At 34.7% G+C, this 23,421-nt stretch overlaps 1 protein-coding gene across 1 annotated transcript in view; it reads right to left on the bottom strand.

The window, feature by feature from the left end:
* The window catches only part of LOC109345165 (CASP-like protein 2A2), a 31,432-nt gene extending 8,011 nt beyond the window's left edge, over positions 1 to 23,421 (bottom strand). The window contains exons 1-2 of the mRNA XM_019583988.1: positions 23,418 to 23,421; positions 12,853 to 12,858 (exon numbers count right to left, since the gene is read on the bottom strand). The gene's annotated coding sequence lies outside the window, so the exon portion shown is untranslated. The remainder of the gene's footprint in view (positions 1 to 12,852; positions 12,859 to 23,417) is intronic.

Raw genomic sequence — 23,421 nt, 5'->3', positions numbered from 1 at the left:
GAATACCCTCGACGGTCCCAAACCAAGCCTCTTACGGTCAGCCGATCTCGCTCCGTGATTTCCTGGGTTCCTTTCTGGGCAGTGCCCTAATTCACATCATAACTCAAAGGGTAACGTCCCTACCACTATGACCATCGCTGAATCACCCTGGACGATCCCAGACCAAGCCACTTACAGTAAGATGATCTCGCTCCGTGGTATCACGTATCCTTTTCTAGGCATCACCCTAAATCATACATCCTTCTCAGAATACTTTCTTTAAAATTAATTACCGAGTTTGACTATTTAATTCCAGCACCTTGAATACTTTACTTTTTAATTCAATTACGGTGTTATACTAAAGTAGGTTATATCACATACCCATACTAGGGTTATTACATACTCACCCAATCAATCTAAATAGTCAAACACAATTACTGTCTCTCGCCTACGCGAGGACCCTTCGCTCAGGCGAAAATTCAACAATACCATTTTAAAACTAGGCATATCTCGCTCAAGCGATGATTGTCTGTCGCCCAAGCGATAATTCATCTTTAAATCTCAAATAAACTTAAGCTTTCCCCGCCCAGGCGAAGGTACTATCGCCCAAGCGAGGCCTCTCCTCGCTCAAGCGAGGCATCTCTCTCCCCAGCGAGAGAGTTCCAGGGGCTCATTAAAATCTTGGGCGTTCTTGCTCAAGCGAGGCCCTTACTCGCCCAGGCGAGGCTTGCTCACCCAAGCGATATTCTGTCGTCCAGGCGAGGAAATTCCATAACCAAATCTTCCCCTCGCCCAGTCCTCGCCCAAGCGACCGGGACTTGGACTGAATACCAATTTTGCCCTTTTCGACAATCAAAAACACATTTAAACATGGTTTTTCAAACACCTGCACATAGAAAAGTTCCCAACAACATTCATATACAATATTTAACACATTTCATCAATAATCATATATATTCAAAAGCATTCAAACATAAAAATCTTGGGTTTCTTAAAACCCAAGTTAACCCCAAAACCTTTGAGATGGTTTAGGAGATCCGGGTGTCATATTCGGACACCACTATGTCACGACGTGTTCTCTCTCACCTGAGTGTGTCGAGTCGCAACGTTCTCTGTTTGCAGGTGAGCTTACTTGATCCAATCTCCTCTCGAACTCTTCATTACGCAAACAAACTCATTAGTTTACCGATATTTCAAAACTCATTACTAATAAAATACTTAAAACTCTTTCATCCATCCATTTGCCAACTTGTCCAAAGCCATGGTTAAAGGCTTAAACAAGTAAAAATTCATATATTAAAACAATGTAATAATTTCTTGAAAACAACTTGTTCATAGTTTCAAAACACATTTTTCATGAGTTCAAGAACACTCATTTTCGGTTTTGCTTCCAAAATGAGTTAGAAAGTGTTTTAGAAAATTTCAACGGTTGAATATGTTCTTGACATACTCATGAACAATATACTTCAATATCATCAACATCCCTTGGTTGAATGTGAAGAGATTGAATATTGAAAGAAGAAGAAAATGAAGAAGAAAAGATGATGAAAGTAACTTACTCTCAAATCTTCAAAGTTCCAAACTTTTGCAAAGTGTTAGTGCATGAGGATACATGGGTATTTATAGAGTTGTGAGGCGGGAGAAATCTGATTTCTAAACCCATTTCCCAAGGCAATCTAGCAAATCCAAGAGGGTGAGTGAATCATGGGTTAAGTGAGTGATTTAGGGGATTTGGTGGTAGTAAATCAAGGAGTGAAATCTATAAGATTTAGTAGGTAGATTTTGTGAAGTGACTCATGCTCATGCGATGCGACGACTTCGGCGAAACGTGCGCGATTAAAACCATGCTTGAGTATTGTCGGCCAATATTCAAGTAGCCAATAATGATCTCCCGATTTTACTTTATGGTTGGAACTTCGAATTTCGGCATTCCAAGTGAAAATATTTTGGAAAATAGTTATGGAACAACTCAGGGTCTATCTTGACTCGAAATGTGATTACGAAGCCAACGGCGCAATCGGAATTCGATTCCGAGTTACGGAACTCAAAAACCACTTTTTGAGTCGTACCGGGTGAGATTCGGCCCCGACAGCGGTCCGAAACCGACTATTTCCGAAAATCATGAAAAGTTATCATCAAATTGGATATAGAATTACAAGACTAAAACTCAACTAGAGTTTCGTCTAATTCTTTACCGAAAATTCCCAAAAATTCATTTTCAAAAATATAATTAATAAAAATATTAATAAAATCTTATAATTCAAAATCATAAAATTCGCGGTGTTACAGCCTCACTCAATTGCAGATTGATATTTAACAAGTCTCATTGCATTATTCAGGATATGAATACCTTGAATACGATTGGACATGTTAAAGCTCTAGATGGCTTATATGTGCTCAATGTGACTGCAATCTCAAGTAGATTCAATTTACATTCTGTTAATACCATTACTGATACTACTCATAATATTCCTTTTGATTTGTGGTATTCTAGGTTAGGCCATCCTTCCAATTCTATTTTACATACTATTTCTAAGAATTTTTCTGATGTTAAACACAATGTTTCACATGTTTGTGACTACTGTTATATGGCAAAACTAACCAAGTTACCTTTTCCAACTAGCCTACATAAAACCAATTCCATTTTTAATATTGCTCACATAGATATATGGAACTCAATTGCTATTCCTTCCATACATGGTCATAAATATTTCCTTACTATGATAGATGATTTTAGTAATTGGTTGTTTTTAAGGAAAACCAAAGGGGAGGCCAAAACCCTTGTCCAAAACTTTACTGCTTTAGTACAGACTTAGTTCCATAAAGTAATCAAGACCATTAGAACATATAATAGCCATGAATTCTTCATGCTTTCCTTCTATCAAAACCTTGGCATAATACACCAAACCAGTTGTGTTAAAACACCTCACCAAAACTCAGTGCTTGAGAGAAAACACAAACATCTCTTAAATGTCACAAGGGCATTCTTTTCCAATCTCATTTACCCAAGTTTTATTAGGACTATGCTACTAAACATGCTACCTATTTCATCAATAGATTATCTAGCCTTGTGATACATCACAGGTCTCCTTTTACTATCTTACATAACAAAGAACCAAACTTAGATATTCTTAGAGTCTTTGGTAGCCTCTTCTATGCAGACTCTTCAGCACAATAGAATAAAATTGGACTCTAGAGCTAAGAAATGTGTTTTCTTAGGCTATCAATATGAAACAAAGGGGTACCTGCTTCTTGATCTTAATACTAGAGAAATTTTTCTGTCAAGAAACGTGACATTCAAGGAACATATTTTTCTATATGTCATCTCTAAGACTGAGATTGCAACTAAGAGGGGGGGTGAATTAATTTACTTAAAAGTGATGGCCGCTTTTTTCTGCAATATCAAGAGTTTAAGAGCAGTGGAAATAATTTGCAGAAAATAACAAGTAAATAATTGAAGAGATAAATAGAGTACACGAGAATTTTATACTAGTTCACCTTCTTGTCCACCAAAGGCTATGTCCAGTACTCTTGCAGCACAAGAGATTTTCCATTAAATATTATGAGTTGTAAATACAATATCTCACCCGAGACTTCTATGTACCTTACACACTCACTAATACTTATCACCTTGGAAAACACCTTTCCAAGTAACTCTATCCCCTTTCTTATCACACCATGTGAAAGAAAGTATTTACAATAAATGAAGAATTACAACAGTGTATTGGATTGCCTTCACAAGTATGAAATCTAATATCACTTGCAATCCAATAACTCTCTTGTATGCTAAGTAATATTTCTCAATAGGTTTGTAAAACTTTGAAACAATTACTTCAAGTAACTCAGAAAAATTCTCTTTTGAAAGTATAAGAACTGAGCGCAAAAGTGCAGAAAAATAGTGAGAGAATTTTTCAGAATCGTGTGAGAGTTGTATGAAAGTTGTGTTTTGTGATTATGAGTTTCAATGCCTTTATATAGGCTTCCCAACCAGCCAAAATGCCTCTTTGAAAGGATAGGAATTGCTTGGAATGAAACTATGTGTTTTGGGTTGAAACCCATTCACTTTGAATTTGAAAATCTGATGCAACAACTCTCAGTAAGTGGTTACAACATTGAGTAATTGGTTACCCAAATGTTTTGTCCAGCAGTGAATTTAAAATTCACTTAGAGTAATCAGTTACTCAAGAACGTTGAAACTTGAGTAATTTGTTACCCAAAGTTCAGTAATGGATTACTACGTTCAATTTTTGTTGGATAACTGATTTCTCACTCATGTAACATGTTACTCAGATTTCAGTAACTTGTTACATAGTATTTTGAAAATTGTTTTATTTAAACTTGAAGTGTTTCAATTTTCTTTAAAAATATTTTGAGCAATACTAGTATTATATATTCAAGAGTGTAGGATAGAAGTACCTATTTAGACTTAGACTAAAAGTCTTGAAGCTTGAATCTTCATTGTCTTCATAAGTATTATTCCTTTTCTTCTTTTTGGTGATGTTGGTGTCTTCATCAAAACCGTGCCAAGGTCAGGACCAAAGATCTTCTTCACAATCTCCCCATTTTTTATGATGACAAACCAATATCTTCTTATCAGTGTAGTTTTCTGAGAGCAACATACTTTGTGATATTCTTGACATGTCTTAAGTATGCTCCCCCTATTTTGTATGCTCCCCTTTCATTTGGAGTTATGTGCCTGAAATGTTTTAAACAGAAAATACACTCTTCCAACTTTTCTCCCCCTTTTGACTTCATCAAAAAGTAGAAAAGTCAAGAGTTTTCCAGCACAATATATATAGCATACATGCAATAGGATATATATCTCATACATATAATAATATGGATATCAAGATATAACAGAATTGGAGCAATAACATAAAAGTAAAAAGATGTTCAAGCAGTAATAATGCGAACAACAAAAAATACAAACAAAAGAATAGAAAGTTGTCCAAAACCAAAAAAATTGATAACATTACAACTAGAAAATCCTAACAACGGATATAATCTAAGACTCAAGCTCAGAACTGTCTTCATCAACGTCCATGCTACTCATCTTAGAAGAGAGATGATGAAGTTCAAACTGGATTTGTTGATTCTGTGTATCAAAGGCATCCATTTAGTTAGTGATGTAGCCTCAAAGAGAAATCAACTCATCCATAATCATCTGATTTGAAGGCATGACAGCATATGAGAAAGATTGAGCATGAAACTCAGAAGGTTGAGGTTTAGAAGGATTACTAGGGGTAGGTTCTGGTTCAGTAGCAGGAGGTCTATCTTTCTTATGCTTATAGGTCCGGTCACGAAGATTATATGTGAAGCCCATTTTGTGGACTCACTACGCAAAAGTTGTCATTCAACATCGCTTATTTTAGATGTATAACAATACTTTCATGCGCTTTCTGTTTGACCGTAATAGTATATGATCATCATTAGCAACACTTCACAAACACTATTGTATTTACTATATACCATAGCGCAACACATTAAAAGCGTTATCATATAGTGCATCAATACAACAGCGCCCCGTCTAAAAAACCTTTCATATAGTCTTAAATAAACAACACATTTTATAGGTCTTATTAACAACGCTTATTATTGCGCTGTTGAAGTTCATATATTTAACAATGCAATAAGATAAAAGCGTTGTTGTATTATTCATAATTTTTCTCAAACAACACCTTAATACAACAACACATGACACACATAGCGTAGTTGTATTAATAATGTACAACAGTGCTTTCTATTAAAAGCGTTGTTGTAGTTATCCTTTACAACAACTCATGTCAGGGCTTCCCCTAGAATTCGCTGTTGATTTGTAGAAATTAATACTTGCATATACATTTATTAGAAGAACATACATTCTCAACTGTATAGACATTTATACATTCTGAACAATACAGACACATTAATACATGTCATAAGTTTGTTTTATTAAATATCAATACAATACAAAATACAAAAATGAATATCATGCCAATTTCCCACTTATTGTTTGCTGATGATGTGCTTTTGTGCTGCAAAGCTTCTAAGACTCAGGTGAACGTGTTAACTGAAACTCTTGAGGAGTTTTGTAAGGCCTCAGGAATGAAAGTGAATGTTGAGAAGTCTAAGTTCACGTGCTCTAAAAATGTCTCAAACAGGAGAAAACATAGCTTCATGTCTATTTGTGGGATGCGCGTTGATTCTAATCTTGGTAACTATTTGGGAATCCCTTTGGTTCAAGGTAGGATTCACAGATCTGTCTTCAATCTGTTGCTTAATAAGGCAGGTAGGCTTTGTCTTGCTAAATCTGTCGTTACCTCACTACCCACTTACACCATGCAGAGTATGTGGCTGCCTCAGAGCATTTGTAATGATATTGACCGGATGACTAGAAATTTTATTTGGGGTGGTGATGCTAGTAAGCGGAGCCTGAAATTGGTGAATTGGGAAGTTCTCACCATGAATAAAAAAGATGGTGGCCTTGGGGTTCGTGACACCCGTTCGGTAAATATCTCTCTTTTGGGTTAGTTGAGTTGGAATTTAATTCAGGGAAACAACAAGCTTTGGTGCAAGGTCCTGAAAGAGAAATTTCTTGGGGATCAGTGCATTCTCTATGCCCCGAGTAAGCCTTCTGCCTCTCCTGTCTGGAAGGATATAGTTAAAGCAGCCATAGAATCGAGGAATGGCTTCAACTTACAGTTAGGTGATGGTGATTATTCCCTCTGGTATGACAATTGGTCAGGATTGAGTAAGCTTTGCTATATGGTGGATTTTGTTAACATTTCTGACACCCAGTTGCAGGTGAAGGACTTTTGGAAAGATCTTTCATGGGACTTTAGCATGGTGTACACCTTACTTCCTAACCAAGTGAAGGACTTTATTCTTACTATTCCTGTGATGTCGTCTTCCAATAATTTCAGCGGTTGGATTTGGGTTGACAACACCTCGGGGTGTTACACAACTAATTCAGGCTACCAGTGGCTGAAAAGTAATGATGATATTATTTCTTCTCATATCCAATGGAATTGGCTATGGAGAATTCATGTCCCTGGAAAAGTTAAGTTTCTTCTCTGACTTTCTACTCATAATTCTTTGCCTACTAACTCTCTTCATTTAAGGAGGAAAATGTCAACAACACCTATATGTGGAAGATGCAACAATTCATTTGAGGATCTTCTCCACACCTTTAGAGATTGTGGTAACTCATCCCTATTTGGCACGGACTGGGATTCAACGACCAAACCTTTTGGACTAACCAATCTTTCATGTCTTGGATGACAACTCATGCTAGACTCTTCAACGGGCGCCTCTTCTTAGCAGGCATCTGGTGGTCTTGGCGGTGGCGTAATAATACAATCTTTGGAAATTCTACTTGGGACATTTCTTATGTCTTACGTAATGTTCACCACGATTTTAGGAATTGGTGTGTTATTGATACTATGTCGAATGAGGCAACCCTGTCGAGCATCCGTTGGTGTCGGCCGGAAGCTGAAAGGGTAAAACTTAATGCTTTAGTTTCTTTTTGCTTTTTTATTTCCGTTGTACCAAAAAAATAATAAAGAAATTACACAAATTACAAAGAAACAATATTATACAAATTACAAACAATCAAAATTATACAAAGACTACTTGCATCTATTTTTTCTTTTTCTTTTATGCTTTTTGTCTTTTAGGGTCATCCTTCTGGAGGAGCATATTGATTTACCCAAAGCCCTTCATCGTGATCATCTCTTGAATATAAATCATCATCCGTAGTTGGGCCGCTCTCACGCGAATGATATGTCCCAAAAAAGGATCATTTTCATCAATATCTTCATATTCTTCATGATCAATATTATTGACGATTATTTTGTTAGTTAAAAGAACAATGGACCATTTCATATCATCTGGGTCACTAACATAGAATATTTGTTGAGCTTGTGATGCTAGAATAAATGACTCATATTTATATCATGGCCTATTAAGATCCACTTGCATGAATCCTAACTCATCAACTCGACTCGGAAGCCATTGTTGTTATCCACCCACATACAATAAAAAACTGTCATCCTAAACATTGTGTAATCCAATTCCCATATGTGTTCAACCACTCTAAAGTATGACATGTTCGCATATATTGGATTTCTATCTTTTTCACTTGACATGTGTAAAGTTCGAGCAACAAGAGTTATACCACTATTTTACATTTCACTTTGATCATCTTGTTTTTTTGTATAAAATATGAACCTTTTAATCAGGTAACCAGTGTAGGATAAGACATGAAGGGGTACATCCATCTCATATAGGAAGTGTCACATAGTTGTGTCTCTCAACCAAGATGAATGCTTAGATGAACCATTATGTCAAAAAAAGAAGGTGGGAAATATACTTCTCGCTCACACAAAGTCAAAATAATTTGTCTTTGCAATGCAGGTAATTTCTCAGGGTCAATCACTTTGCTACAAATTGCCTTGAAGAAGAAGCATAACCTAGTTATGGTTCCTTGAACTTTTTTAGATAGAATTGATCGTATTCCAATAGGCAAGAAATGTTCCATAAGTACATGACAATCATGAGACTTAAGACCTTTTAACTTGATGTCTTTCATTGATATGAGGTTCTGAATGTTGGAAGAGTACCCTTCTGGAACTTTAACACCATAAATAAATTTACAAAATTCTATTTTCTCCTTCCTCAACAAAGTATAAGCTGCTGGAGGTAGAAATGTATGTTTTCCCTTCATTATCGGCCCCAATTCCTTTCTTATTCCCATACTAACCAAGTCCAACCTTGCATTCAAGCCATCTTTGGTCTTACCAGGGACAATGTGTAAGGTACCAAGGAGATTTTCAAACACATTTTTTTCAATATGCATAACATCGAGGAAATGTCTTATATATAATGAACTCCAATATGACAATTCAAAGAAGATTGATCTTTTCTTCCACCCTTTTGAGACAATTTCTTTTGCAAAAGATTTACCGAAGTTAGTATTCAAATCCTTTAGCTTTTGAAATAATTGGTCACCTATCAACGGCAAAGGAGCACGACCTTCTTCATTGTTTCCATCAAATGCTTTTCTCCATCGTCGATAGTGATGATCTGAAGGCAAAAATCTACGATGACCAAGGAAGACATTTTTTTATAGTGTTCCAACCTCATTGAATGAGTATTGTCTTCATATACAGGAAATGCAAAATGTCCCTTTGTACTATATCCAGACAGATTACCATATGTAGGGAAATCACTTATTGTGCCGAACCACAAAGCCCACAAATTGAAGCTTTCTTCCCTATACGCATCATATACATTTATGCATGTCTCCCACATTTGCTTCAAGTCTTCAATTAATGGAGCCAATTATATGTCTATGTCATTTCCTGGTTGTTTAGGTCCAGAAATTAACATAGATAACATCACATATTTGCGCTTCATGCATAGAGAAGGAGGTAGATTGTATATCACTAACATCACTGACCATGTATTGTGGGAGCCACTTTGAACACTATGTGGGTTAATTCCATCCTTTAACAATGCAAGGCGTAGGTTTCTTGATTCTTAACCAAAACTAGGATAGTCGTGATCAATTTTTCTCCATTGAGGAGAATCTGCAGAATGACGAAGCTTGTCATATTTAATTCTTTCTTCATCATGCCATGTCAACTTCTTTGCATCTTTGACATTGCTAAACATACGCTTGAATCTTGCTTTGATGGGAAAATATCATACAACCTTTTGGGAATTGAGTCTTCCTTCTTATATCGTGATGCAGTACATTTAGGACAAAACTTTAATGAAGCATACTCACTAAATAAGATGCAATCATTTTCACAAGCATGTATTATGCCTATGGAGCGTAACATTTGTTTTGCAGCATAGGTTCGAGAAGGGAGCATATTATCTTCCGGGAACATATCCTTCAGAAGTGAAAGCAAGTCGGTGAAACTCTTATCGGTCCATCCATTAACATATTTCAACTTATACAACCTTGACACTGTTGCCAATCTTGTGATTTTAGTACATCCATCATATAATGGTTTCTCAGTATCACTTATCAACTGCTGAAACATCTCTGGACAATCCTGAAGATCCTCTCCGACAACGTTTGCCATTTCCTCGAAACGATCGTCTTCATATGCATTTTTGAGTTGTCTTTCATATGTATCTCATTATCACAATCCATAATGTCTCTCTCGTCTCACCATGTCTTGTCCAACATGTATAACCTTGACCAATACCATGACACACTAAATGACCTTTTAACTCATTTGGAGTAATTCGGCTTGAGTAACGACATCTTAAGCAATGACATATAATTCTATTAGGGTTTTAAGTATTCTCAATTGCAAACCTAACAAATGATTTCACTCATTCTTCATACTCATTCGTCAATTGATTGACACTTATCCATTTTTGATCCATTTTCTATTAACAAAAAATATAATGTAAGTGTAAATCCCTAAAGCTTGGAGTTAAGCTCACCAAACAGAGCAAATGAATTATTATGATCGAACCCTAACTCATAATGTAAGCTAAATGAGTCGGAAACCCCAACTCAATACAAGCTAAATGAGTGAAATCACTTTCGCTCATTTATAAGGAAAATATTTATAACTCAATACAAGCTAAATATAAAGGCAAATAAGTATAAGAAAAACTCACTTTCAATTCGGTGTTGAATGCGTGAATGAGTGAATGAGTGAATGACTGAATGATTTTCAAAATCGGCGTTGAATGATTTTCGTGTTGAATGAGTGAATGATTTTCGTGTTGAATGAGTAAATGATTTTGCGGTTGAATGACTTTAGAGGTCAATTTTGAGAGTAAATGAGTGTTGGGGTTGCTGATGAATGTGTGAGAATGCAGGAACATTTTAATTTTTAGAGTCTGATAGTATTTTCAATGGTACATAATTACGAAGTTGCTGTCAATGGTATCTAATCAACAGTGTAACCTAAAGGCAACACTGTGGAATAACTCCCCATTAAAATATGAAGGTAAGTGTTCCATAGTGTAATCTTAAGAAAACATTGTGGAAGATATAATAATTTTTTTACTAATTCATATCGACAACGCTTCTTACCGTATGTGATGTTGTATAGCTAAAAGAGAATGAATGAGAGTCAAAGAAGGCAACAACACTTTTTTGAGAATGTGATGTTGAATTCAACGTAATCAACAACGCATGGACAAAAAACGTTGTTGTATGGGTATAACAACAACACAATAATACACAAGCAATGTCGAATACCATTATTCCTAATTCTACAAAGTTACGCACACAACAGAAAATATCCTGATGCATACAGAAACAAAACATAATAACAAAATGAATGCATACAGAAACACCAAATGACAATTATATCAACACAACTGAATTTCAACTGAATTTATATATTGAACATTAATTACACTGTTTACATAAACATATATTACATAGACCAAGTCATATACATTATGTTGAACATTAATTGAATTCCATAAGCTACAATCTGTGCAAAACTAAATTAAGTACAAACTTTGACCATTATTCTCTAATCTGGTTGACTTGGTCGTCTGTATATGATTTGCCAACAAACTTGATTTCATTAGTTGGCCACTACTAAATGATCTCCTTCATGAATTTCAGCATGTAATAGCCGCAATCTACCTTGTTTGTTTGGCAAGGGGTCTACAATTAAAATGAAATAAACATATAAGCATAACATTAGTTGGCAATTATACATATAATTGTTTTAGATGATTTGTGTCAATACCTATATACGAGTCCACTTGATTTAGTTGGGATTTGGTAACTTGTTTCTACCACGATTATTCAATTTGTAAACTTTCACCACACTAAACAATAGAAAATGTACTTAATTAATAAACAACTAGGAAAGTGAAAGTGTAACTAAAAGTTTAAATGAGTAGTCCACTTAGTTAGAAAACATATCTTTCATAGCGGCGTAGTTGTTCATATCACCACGTGCCAATGAGTCATGCCAAGGAGTCAAAGTAGTATATTTCTTCATTGACCCGATTGATGGCAACCAAAACCCAATGTTGTCTAATAAAACATATGAACATGGTTAGGAAATGTTAAACACAACAAACATACTGAAGAAAGAAATATAAAAGACAATTACAAAATGTTCACCCTATATTAAAAGTGCAAGAAATAAATCTGCATCTTCTTTATGATGGATGAGATTATCTGTAATTCGTTCTGTTTTTTCCCCAATCTCATTTTTTTCGTTCGACATCAAAGCGGTAAGGTGTAGGGATATGTGCATCACCTTTTTCTTATTTAGCTTAATAAAATTTTCATACAAGTACCTAATATATATAACACAAATGTTAGTTAATTATAACACACCGCAATGAAACACTTGCACCTATACAATCACGTTTATATACATCCCAGACTTCAGTCATGCCAACATATTCATCAACATTATCCCCGTAGAATTCCTTGGGAATTGATATAATTATCATATCATCTCCCATCGTCTATACATGCTCCATCAGCTGAGTACAATAGTTGGTAGTCTTCTTGGAGCTCACATCCCTAGTAGATGACTTTGAGCTCACATCCCCAGAAGATGGCTTAGACTTTTGGTGCTACTTGGGGGTGGAATGTACATTTTCCTAAAATATCAATAAAAATATATCAATTATAAATCAATATATATAATATGAGTGAGCGTAAGGTGAAAAATCATACCTTAGGATGAATTACTTCAAGAAGGTCTACTGGCCAAGCCACAAAAGTGCCTATAGCCCCTCCAACTGTGAAGATATCCTCATCGAGAGGAATTGTCAGCAACACATTATCATCGATTGTAATTTCAATCGAGACCTTCACATGATGACGTGAGATACGTGCACTATGCAGCATAACATCGGCTAACTTGTGTACTTTCCCAACACCCACTACTCAACTAGTTGGGGTATCGAGGAAAAATTTGCAAGAACTGATTCCCTGTATGCAAGTTAAAGCATATAATTAGTTAACGACTAAATTAAAATAAGTTAACTAAATTACCTCAGGAATAGGAATCAGAATCAGAATGTTGTAAGGTGCAGGTGTAGTGCAACTCTCCTTGACAGTTGAAGGAATAGTGACAGCATTACTAGCTAGTCGTTGCCACTTAGATTCCTTCGCCTTAATTGATTGCTCAAATTCGTTGAACCGTTGCATGATACCATCTAGTTGATTTTGAACCTGACTGATTTGGGCTTTGGTTGCACGCTTTGGATGGGGTACAAATGTCCACTGTCTAACCCCAACTCATGCACCTCAGATACGACCAGGGTAGATAGGCAGTCCTAGTGCCTTGTCAAGTATTATGCGACTATCCGGGTTTGCCTCCTTTTCTTTTAGGGTAACCTGCCCAATCAAGAAAAAACATAATGTTAATTAATCATATTTTGATAAATAAAATATAATTAAAAAATATGAGCACTTACAACACGTCTTTCCGCTTCTTAAATTTCCTTATTGTCAATGACACCATCCTTGTTCTTATGGGCACCCACCTATAGAACATCGAGTTCTACTCCATGTGGAGTCATAGGTGTATCACTTTTGTTCTCCAACTAACAAAACATTACCAATAATAATGTAATTAGATATATATGCATACAAAACATAACCAATAATGTAAAAATTAACAATACTTACAATTCTTTCCTCGATTCCTTTATACCCCGCTCGAGACGCTCGGTGTGGATATAAAGGCTTGGATGCCCTCTTGCAGTTTTCAATACTTAATTTCTGAAATAATAAACAAAATTAATATCAACAATCATATACAAAAGCATATATAAAAAAGTCAATACAAAGAATATGATTTTACCAAGAAAGACTCGTCTTGTGTGCGGAGGGGGACAAAAGTCTTCCAATCCTCTTCATCAATGATATTTGCATATTTAGTTGGAGGTTTTAGGTTGACATTGCCATCAGCATCTCTGAGTAATTTTCCGACATCAGTTCAAAATTGTTGGAGAGCCTTGCCAGCCGATTTAAGGGTATAATCCTTATGCTCCTCACGAACATCAAAAGTTGCCTGAAATAAAAACACATATACATTATATATTGTATGCATATACGTACATTGCATGAAAATGTAACACATATACATACATTGCATGAAAACACAAAAACTGAAAAAATAAACTTACTAATATTTCATTCCAAATACGCTCTTTCACAGTATTCTCTATATCACTCAATTTCTTGATTGTTAGCTTCAGGTTCTGCCTAACAACAACACCAATGTAGCTTACCAATACGCTGCCACCCTTCTTGTTTAACGGTTGACCTTTAGAGTTCCATTGAACTTCTATTTTCACATCCTTGCTTCTTGCTTCTTGACCTTTAGAGGTCGTTTTTGAGAAACGATTTGCTGATCTTGTAGAGTAGGTGTAGCTTCGTCACCATCACCACCGTGAGATACATGATCGCCACTTTGGGAAGCCATTAATGAGTTTTTTTTTCCAGTTTATGAGAGTGTGAGGGTTTATGAGAGTATGAGGGTTTATGAGAGTATGAGGGTTTGCTGAGAGTGTGAGGATTTCTTTTCGAGTAAGTTTGAAAGTGTAGAGGAAACGTGTTAAGTGCCAAAATGTTCATGAATATGTATAATTTTGGGGCACTTTATGTGGATTTATGATATAATTGCATATAATTCCCAATAATCTAGCAATCTTGTATTGTTTATTAATTTAAGTAATTGTTGTCGTTTGCATGTAAGAAATGATGAAAAAAGGAGGAAAAAGATAGAAGAATATGTTTTTGACAGCACTAGCCTCGCCCAAGCGAGGTAATGGTCGCTCAAGCCATAATTCAGAGGAAAATCTCCAGAAAACACTAGTACCCCTCGCCTAAGCGAGGGAGCCTCACTTAGGCACTATTTCAAGACAAAAAACCTCATACTTATTGTTTCTCCCTCGCTCGGGCGAGGTGTGTAGACGTGGAAATGCAATTTCTCTCGCTCAAGCGAGAAGATTTTTTAATGCTGGAATTTACTCTCTCGCTCGTGCGAGAATCTCTAGCTCGAGTGAGAGACCAGAAGTCTAGAACAAATATAGGCGGTTATGAAAAGTAATGGGGGGTAATCCAACCATTTTCCAAGCTTTTTCACACGATTTTTAGAGAGGAAGGGAGAAGTCGTGGGAACGACTTTAGGTCCAGAATTTCTTGTATTTCTCATGATCAGAGTGTTGTAATGCCAATGATGAATGGCTAGTTCTTCATTGTTGGGATTTGAAATGTAATATTCTTACCTTGTACTCATGGATTCAATTCTAATGTAATTGTTATTTGATTTTGGGAAGTTTATCCCGTTCTTAATGCATGAGTTTAATTAGCTACTGAATTCTTGTTCTTGGGTTCTAGTTTAAATGGAAAGTTAAATTTGACACCTGATTTGGATTATCTTCTTTCATACACCATTATTTCAGGAATGGAAAATGATGTATGAATTGCTTTTACATTGTTTTTAATACTAGTTAATTAGTCAATTAGCCAAGGAATTGGTAATTGAGTGATTATCTAAGGATCTTACACTCAAGGAATTGATGTAAATGAATTGCCGAAAATGTGCATCAGAATCAGTAACTTTGCTAGTTGCTTGGAATTGAATCTATGGATGTAAAAAGGGAAAGATGATTAATTTTGATCCCAACTCTTTTAAATTCGTAGTTAGCTTTTTAATTTAATTTAAACTTGTGACAAAACCATTATCAATTTATCAAACAAATTCGTGTAAATAGATACTCAATTCATTCTTGTAGGAATTAGTGTAAATCTACTCTACTCCTTGAGGACGATATCCCGATACTTTACCGAATATTATTACTTGTACGATACAGTGCACTTGCCATTCCGTAAATATATAACAAAACGGTTCATGTTTTAGATATTTAAACTGTAGTAACCATTTAACAGCGCATATTAACGGTAGCACTATGGTATTGACATCTGAAACGACGCATATTAACAGTAGCGCTATTCTATTGACATCTTCAACAGCGCATATTAATGATTGCGATATTGTTGTGTATCCAACTGTACACTACTCATTTTATGAACACGACCTCTTCCACAACACATCTTTAACTTATCGTTGTTGTATCAACATCTTCAACAACGCATATTAAGGATTGCGCTGTTGTTGCTTATCCAACTGTTTACTACTTATTTTCATCAACATCTTCAACAATGCATATTAAGGATTGCGTTGTTGTTGCGTATCTAGCTGTTTACTACTTATTTTCATTAACACATCAACAACGCTACCGAGATGTAGTATTGTTGATTAGAATCTAATTGATAGCGGCGCTATGTGAATTATGCGATCTTGAATAGAATCTACTTGACAACACAATCGTAATTATGCGCTGTTAAACTAAGCTCATTTTCCAAAATAACAGAGTATTCATAGTTATGCGCTATTAAATTAACATTTTACATAACTGGAAAATATTTATACAACATGAATTTACTTAAATTAACATGAAGTTGCCATGAAGTAGATTATTACTATATAATTGTGTTTATTAATACGAAACTGGATAAAATATTAAACATTACATTTTGTTAATTTGTTTTTGTATTTATTAAGTATTGATAATTTGTTTATTGTGTTTATTAATAAGGAACGTTAAAGAGAATAATCATCCAAATAATTAACAAAAAACAGAAATTAACATCCAAAATAATTGTTTTATTATTCATTCAGAGAGACAAAATACATTATAATGAACTAAATGATTTGGTACATGTGAATATAATGAACTAAATGATTTGGTAGAATAGGAAATAATTTTGTCCACAGTTTTTTCTTCGACTCCTCTACACAAATCTTGTAGAACAGTTCATTGATTTCCTTATAAAATCTGGGTCTTTTTCCCATGAAAATCAAATGAAAGAAATCAATGAACTTTAGGAATTGCTGCAGATGATGAAGAAAAATAATTGAAAGAGATAAATAAAAATTGAAAGAGCTCAATGAACTAAATAATTCATTCCCCTTTTCCTTTTATTTACTTTCAATTGCTTCATCTCACGCAAATCTTGTATGACAACCACCTTCCTTTTGAAATCAAAACTTGTTAAAAACCTCCTTGATATGATTCTGAAACAGAAACACAATTTTTTCCTCGACTCCTCTATACAAATCTGAGTGTTTTTCTTTTTTTCACTCTTTGCAGTACTACTTTTTTTTTACTACTATCTTCATGAACATACTCTTATAGTAACACGTACTCTTAGACTCTTAGCTTACTGATGAAATAGAACATTGAGTGACCATAATATTTATAGATGAGCAACCATTAATATTATAACAAACGAAGAGACGTATAACCATTCAACCATTAATATTTCAACAACCAAGAAATGCATAACCACTCAACCATTAATATTTCAACAACCAAGAAACGCATAACCACTCAACCATTAATATTTCAACAACCAAGAAACGCATAACCACTCAACCATTAATATTTCAACAACCAAGAAACGCATAACCACTCAACCATTAATATTTCAACAAACGAAGAGACGCATTACTACTCCACCATTAATTTCTCGAACGCTTAAAATGCATAAAACATCAACAACGCATAATTAAGCAAGCGCGATTACTATGCCATCTCCAACAACGCTTCCTTAAATATGTGCAGTTGAATATATTCACATCAACAACGCTTTCTATCAAATGTGCTGTTAAAAATAAATCATTCAAGTCAACGCTAATGTTACTGATGTTCAACAACGCATTGTCAAGAATGCGCTATTGAAGTTACACAAATTGATAGCGCCTGCTTTATTATACGTTGTTGATGTTCTTCCGTCTCATTTTCAACAGCGTTGTTCAAAATTCTGATGTTGAATGGTTGCTGTTTATTACGACATCTGGCATAGTGACAACATCCACATCAATATGGCTTTCACGAGGGTTAAGCGGGACCTTAGTTTGTCCAACAGTAGAAGCACCAAAATGCTCAAGGATTTTTGTTATGAAGATTGCATATGAAAAAGGGCTTTGGGTTCCTCTTACAGACCATGTTTGTCTCATTATCATCAGAGTCCAATTGATTTTTAGATTAAATTTCATAGTATACATCAATTGGAGTTCTATGTCACTTATTTGAGAGTGGTTTGAAAATTTTGGTAACATAACATAGCTCAGAAAATAATGAAGCAAATGGTCTTTGAGTTTGAGATGTCCAGTAGATAGGATATCTCTATTTTTAACAGTTTCACCATAACCATGTTGCTTAAGCGTTTCTATTACCTCTTTGGTAATTCTACATAGAGAATAATAAAACTCTTTTCAATCATAGTTTTCCCATTCGCACACAAGGCCAAAGCCTGCAATGAACCATTGATAGGGTATGTTACAGCACAATGAACTCATGGTTTTCAAATCCAATGTAATGTCTTTTCCTTTTACATAGGAAGTAAGACGGTTTTTCATAAAGTTCATGTTATAGTAAAATACTCTAATCAGTTCAGGATAAATTTTATTTGATTCACAACAGAAATCGAAAAGGTTTTGTTGTCTAAATAGATAAGGAAATAGAAAATCTTCAAACTCAAAATTCCTGAGATTCCCGTATTTGGGAGTGAAGATAGTGCAACCATGGAAGTGCTCCTCAAAGATTTTACGTTGCTCATCGTTTTATAGAAGTCGCGTTAAGTCAAAAGGGTTGGACTCCAAGGATTAAGTTCCTTGCTTCTTTTGAGTTGGATTGGTGCGTTGCTTCTTTGATCTAGAAGAGGAAGCCATGGGTTGAGGTTTTTGAGTTTTTAGGTTTTTGGAGAATTTGGGGTTTTTATTTAGGCTACCAAACACGAAAATGATGGTGTAAAAGTGTTTAGAATTGAAAATATGATATGAATAGACACAAAAATCACCCAAAACGGATTAAAAACAAAGATTTGAGGGTTTGAGAGGGTTGAGCAATAGAGAACACGAGTTGATGAAGAAGATGAGTTTGAAAAAGTTTTAAAATGCAGAAAATACATATATAATGGCACATAGTAATCGATTACTCACTTTTTAGTAATCGGTTACTCAAATTAAAAAAATTAAAATTTTCAAGCAACAACATTAAGTAATCGGTTACTTATTTTGAGTAATCGGTTATTGAAACACGCTGTTCAACCCTGTAATTAGTTACTCTCCAGTGTAATCGATTAATGACCCCATAAAAACTTATTTTAGGCAATTTTAAGCTATGAAAAAGATTTTTAACCCAAAATTTGAAATATTTAAACTTAAATAAACACTTTTAAGTACAAGGAGGCATGAGATAAACATGATGAAGCACACATATAATCGTACAATCATGTTAAGATAAGTAAGTTTTATCCAGAATGCCTAATTCTTGTCTAATTGTATCCTTGGGCTACTAGTCTAGCTTTATTTCTAACAATAATACCATTTTCGTCATATTTATTACGAAATACCCACCGAGTTTCAATGACATGCCTGTTTTTCAGTCTAGGAACAAGTTCCCAAACTTCATTTCTCTCAAACTGGTTTAATTCGTCTTGCAGAGCAAAATCCCGTGTTCATCCTCGATTGCTTCATCAATTTTGGAGGGCTCTATTTGAGAGACGAAGGCCATGTTTAGATGCATAGCAAGAATCCAGTGTTCATCCTTGATTGCTTCATCAATCTTGGAGGGCTTTATTTGAGAGACGAAGGCCATGTTTAGACATGCTCTATCAAGGATTCGTCGGGTAGTAAAACCCGTATTTAATTTAGTAATAATGTTGTCAATAGGATGGTATTGATGAGTTCTCCATCCTTTTGGTAATTCTGAATGAATATGCTCCTCTTGAGAGGGTTGATTATCATTCATTTTCAAATGCTCAGTATCAGTTGTAGGTTCAATAATAGAAATTTCATTTGAAGAAGAACTTGGCAATTCCTCCTCATCAGGAGTTAACCTATCCTTTATCTCAGGTTTGGTTTCATCAAAAGATACATGAACAGATTCTTCCATGACTAGAGTTCTTTTATTAAAAATTCTCTAAGCTTTACTCGTAAGAGAGTAGCCTAGGAAGATTCCTTCATCAACTTTGGTATCAAATTTGCCTAAGTTATCCTTACCATTATTTAAAACAAAGCATTTACAACCAAATACATGCAAATGAGAAATGTTTGGTCTTCTACCTTTAAAGAGTTCATAAGGGGTTTCCTTAAGAATTTGTCTTATAAGAACTCGGTTTGAAACATAACATGTAGTACATACTGCATCAGCCCAGAAATATTTTGGGAGGTTTGTTTCATTCAACATTGTTCGAGCCAGTTCTTCTAAAGACTGATTCTTTCTCTCTACTACACCATTTTGTTGTGGTGTTCAAGGAATAGAAAAATTATGATTGATACCAACATCATCACATAAATCTTCAAATGAAGAGTTTTGAAATTCTCCCATATGATCACTTCTTATAGCAGTAATTTTTAGTGATTTTTTATTTTGAACTCTTTTAGCATAAATTCTAAAGGCTTTGAATGCCTCTTTCTTATGAACTAAGAATAGAGTCCAAGTGTATATTGAAAAATCATCTACTATAACAAGAGCATAGTAGTTACCACCATAACCTTTTTGTCCTTGAGGGGCCAATTAAGTCCATGTGTAGTAAGTGCAATGATCTGTAGAAGAAACACTACATAGTTTGTCTTTAACAAATTTCATTTTAGGTAAACCAACAACTAAATCTTTCTTAATAAGTTTATTCAAATGGTCGATATGTATATGGGAAATTCTCCTATGCCAAAGTCATGCATCATGATTATCATTTAAAACTAAACATGTTATTGGTAAGGAAAAGTCTATGTCAATCATATATATATTATTTATCCTCTTACCAATGAGTTTAGAGTTTTGAGAGTTCTTACTTTCAATGATACACTTATCTGGGTAGAATGTCACATATAAGCCTTTGTCGCATAATTGACTTATGCTTAGAAGATTATGCTTGAGCCCTTCAACATATAATACACCTTCTATGGTTTTTGAGGGTGGCTTGCCAATTCTACCAACTCCAGGAATTTTTCCCTTGTTGTTATCACCATAAGTGACATAGCCTTTGTCCCTTGGAGTGAGGACAGAGAATTTTTCCCTTGGACCCAATTCTATCGCCTGTCATGTGTTTTGAGCAGCCGCTATCCAATTAAAGTAAGTTTTAGGCAACTCTCAAATTATCCTGCAAAAAAAATTAAAAAGATTTTCTAGGTACCCAATGTGATTTGGGTCCAGTAGGGTTAACACATTTTTCCATCCATTTGTATTGGTCATATGACACATTATATTTTCTAATATGACAAGTGTTAGGTGTGTGACCAATTTTATCTCAGTAAGAAAAAGTGGGTAGAAGCTTATGTGTCCAAGATTTTATTTTAAAAATAGGATTATTATGGACACTTTCTCTATAAAACTTTATAGTGCTTCCCACGATTGTTTTACCTAAGTCATTCTCACTTTTAGCCACACAACTATTTGCATAGCCAAGACCTCTACGGTCTGTTGAATGTATTTGGAATTTTATGATCTTGTCTAAATTGTGACTACTCTTGTTGAGTTTATTAAGTTCAAGACTTAATGTTGAAACTTTAGTTTCAAGAGCAACACATTTTTGACATGAGGAAGAAGTGGGTTTTTTAATATCTTTGTTTTAGGAAAAGTTTGGGAAGCTTAACATATTCTTGATGTAAATCATTGAAAGCATTTTGTAACTCATCATATGCAAAAGTATCATTTGGCTAAGAGTTACTAACTTCATATTCGTCATTTGAATTGTGTGAAGTCATCAATGAAATATGTGATTACTCCTTAATTCTGAGTTCTGCATTTGAACTTTCATCTTTATCTTCTGATATAACATTTGTTCTTCTGCGCTTCTTGTCCTTCTTTGCTTTGAAAGTTTGATGCTTTTGTAGGGCTCGACAAGCACATTCAAAATGATTTGGTTTTTTGCATATAGAGCATGTAAATTTTTGCTTTGATGTTGATGTTTCACTATTTGTTATAGACCTTTGTACTTCTTTGGCTCCATGCATCCTTTCTAAATTGTCCCAAATTTCTTTCGATGTTTTGCAACTTCACACTCTAATGAATTCTTTTTCTTCTAGAGCCGACATAAGAATATTTTTGGCTTTAAGGTCGTATTGCACTTTCTTTTTGTCTTCATCATTCTACGAAGATTTTGGCTTTACTTTCCTTTTACTATTGATAATTGTGAAGGGTTCATAGGGTCATTCTTCAATTGCATTCCATATATCCAAGTCTTGAGATTCTATGAAGATTCTCATTCTGATTTTCCAGAAATCATAGCACTCTCCAACAAAGCTTGGAGGGCGGTTGATGTTGGAACCTGCTCCTAGGAATGATCTTGAGGCCATCTTCAATATAGGATCACTCTTGAGAATAACTTACTCAAAAAAATAGCTCTGATACTAATTGTAAGATTGAGAATGCAACTAAGAGGAGGGGGTGAATTAGTTGACTTAAAAGTTATGGCCACTTTTTCTGCAATATCAAGAGTTTAAGAGGAGCGGAAATAATTTGCAAAAAATAACAAGTAAATAATTGAAAAGATAAAGGGAGAAGAGAGTACACTAGAATTTTATACTAGTTCACTTTCTTGTCCGCCAAAGGCTACATCCATTACTCTTGCAGCACAAGAGATTTTCCACTAAATATTATGAGTTGTAATTACAATATCTCACCTCGAGACTTCTATGTACCTTACACACTCACTAATACTTATCACATTAGAAAATACTTTTCCAAGTAACTCTATCCCCTTTCTTATCACACCCGGTGAAAGAAAGTATTTACAATGAATGAAGAATTACAATAGTGGCTTGGATTGCCTTCACAAGTATGAAATGTAATATCACTTTGAATCCAAAAACTCTCTGGTATACTAAGTGATATTTCTCAATAGCTTTGTAAATCTTTGAAACAATTACTTCAAGTAACTCAGAAAATATTTCTTTTGAAAGTTTAAGAACTGAGTGCAAAAGTGCAGAAAATTGTTAAGGAAATTTTTCAAAATCGTGTGAGAGTTGTATGAAAGTTGTGTGTTGTGATTATGAGTTTCAATGCCTTTATATAGGCTTTCCAACCAGCCAAAATGCCTCTTTGAAAGGGTAGGAATTGATTGGAATGAAACCGTATCTTTTTGGTTGAAAGCCATTCACTTTGAATTTGAAAATCTGATAAAATAACTCTCAGTAACCGGTTACAGCATGGAGTAATCGGTTACCCACCCAAATGTTCTGTCCAACAGTGAATTTAAAATTCACTTAGAGTAATCGGTGACTCATATTAGAGTAATCGATTACTAAAGAACGTTGAAACTTGAGTAATGTGCTACCCAAAGTTTAGTAATGGATTACTGAGTTCAGTTTTTGTTGGATAACTGATTTCTCACTCATGTAACATGTTACTCAAACTTCATTAACTTGT

This window comes from Lupinus angustifolius, chromosome LG04, assembly GCF_001865875.1.
Source record: "Lupinus angustifolius cultivar Tanjil chromosome LG04, LupAngTanjil_v1.0, whole genome shotgun sequence".
Classification (NCBI taxonomy): Eukaryota; Viridiplantae; Streptophyta; class Magnoliopsida; order Fabales; family Fabaceae; genus Lupinus; species Lupinus angustifolius.
Note: the sequence above shows the minus strand (reverse complement) of the source record. Positions and strands in the feature narration are given on the sequence as shown.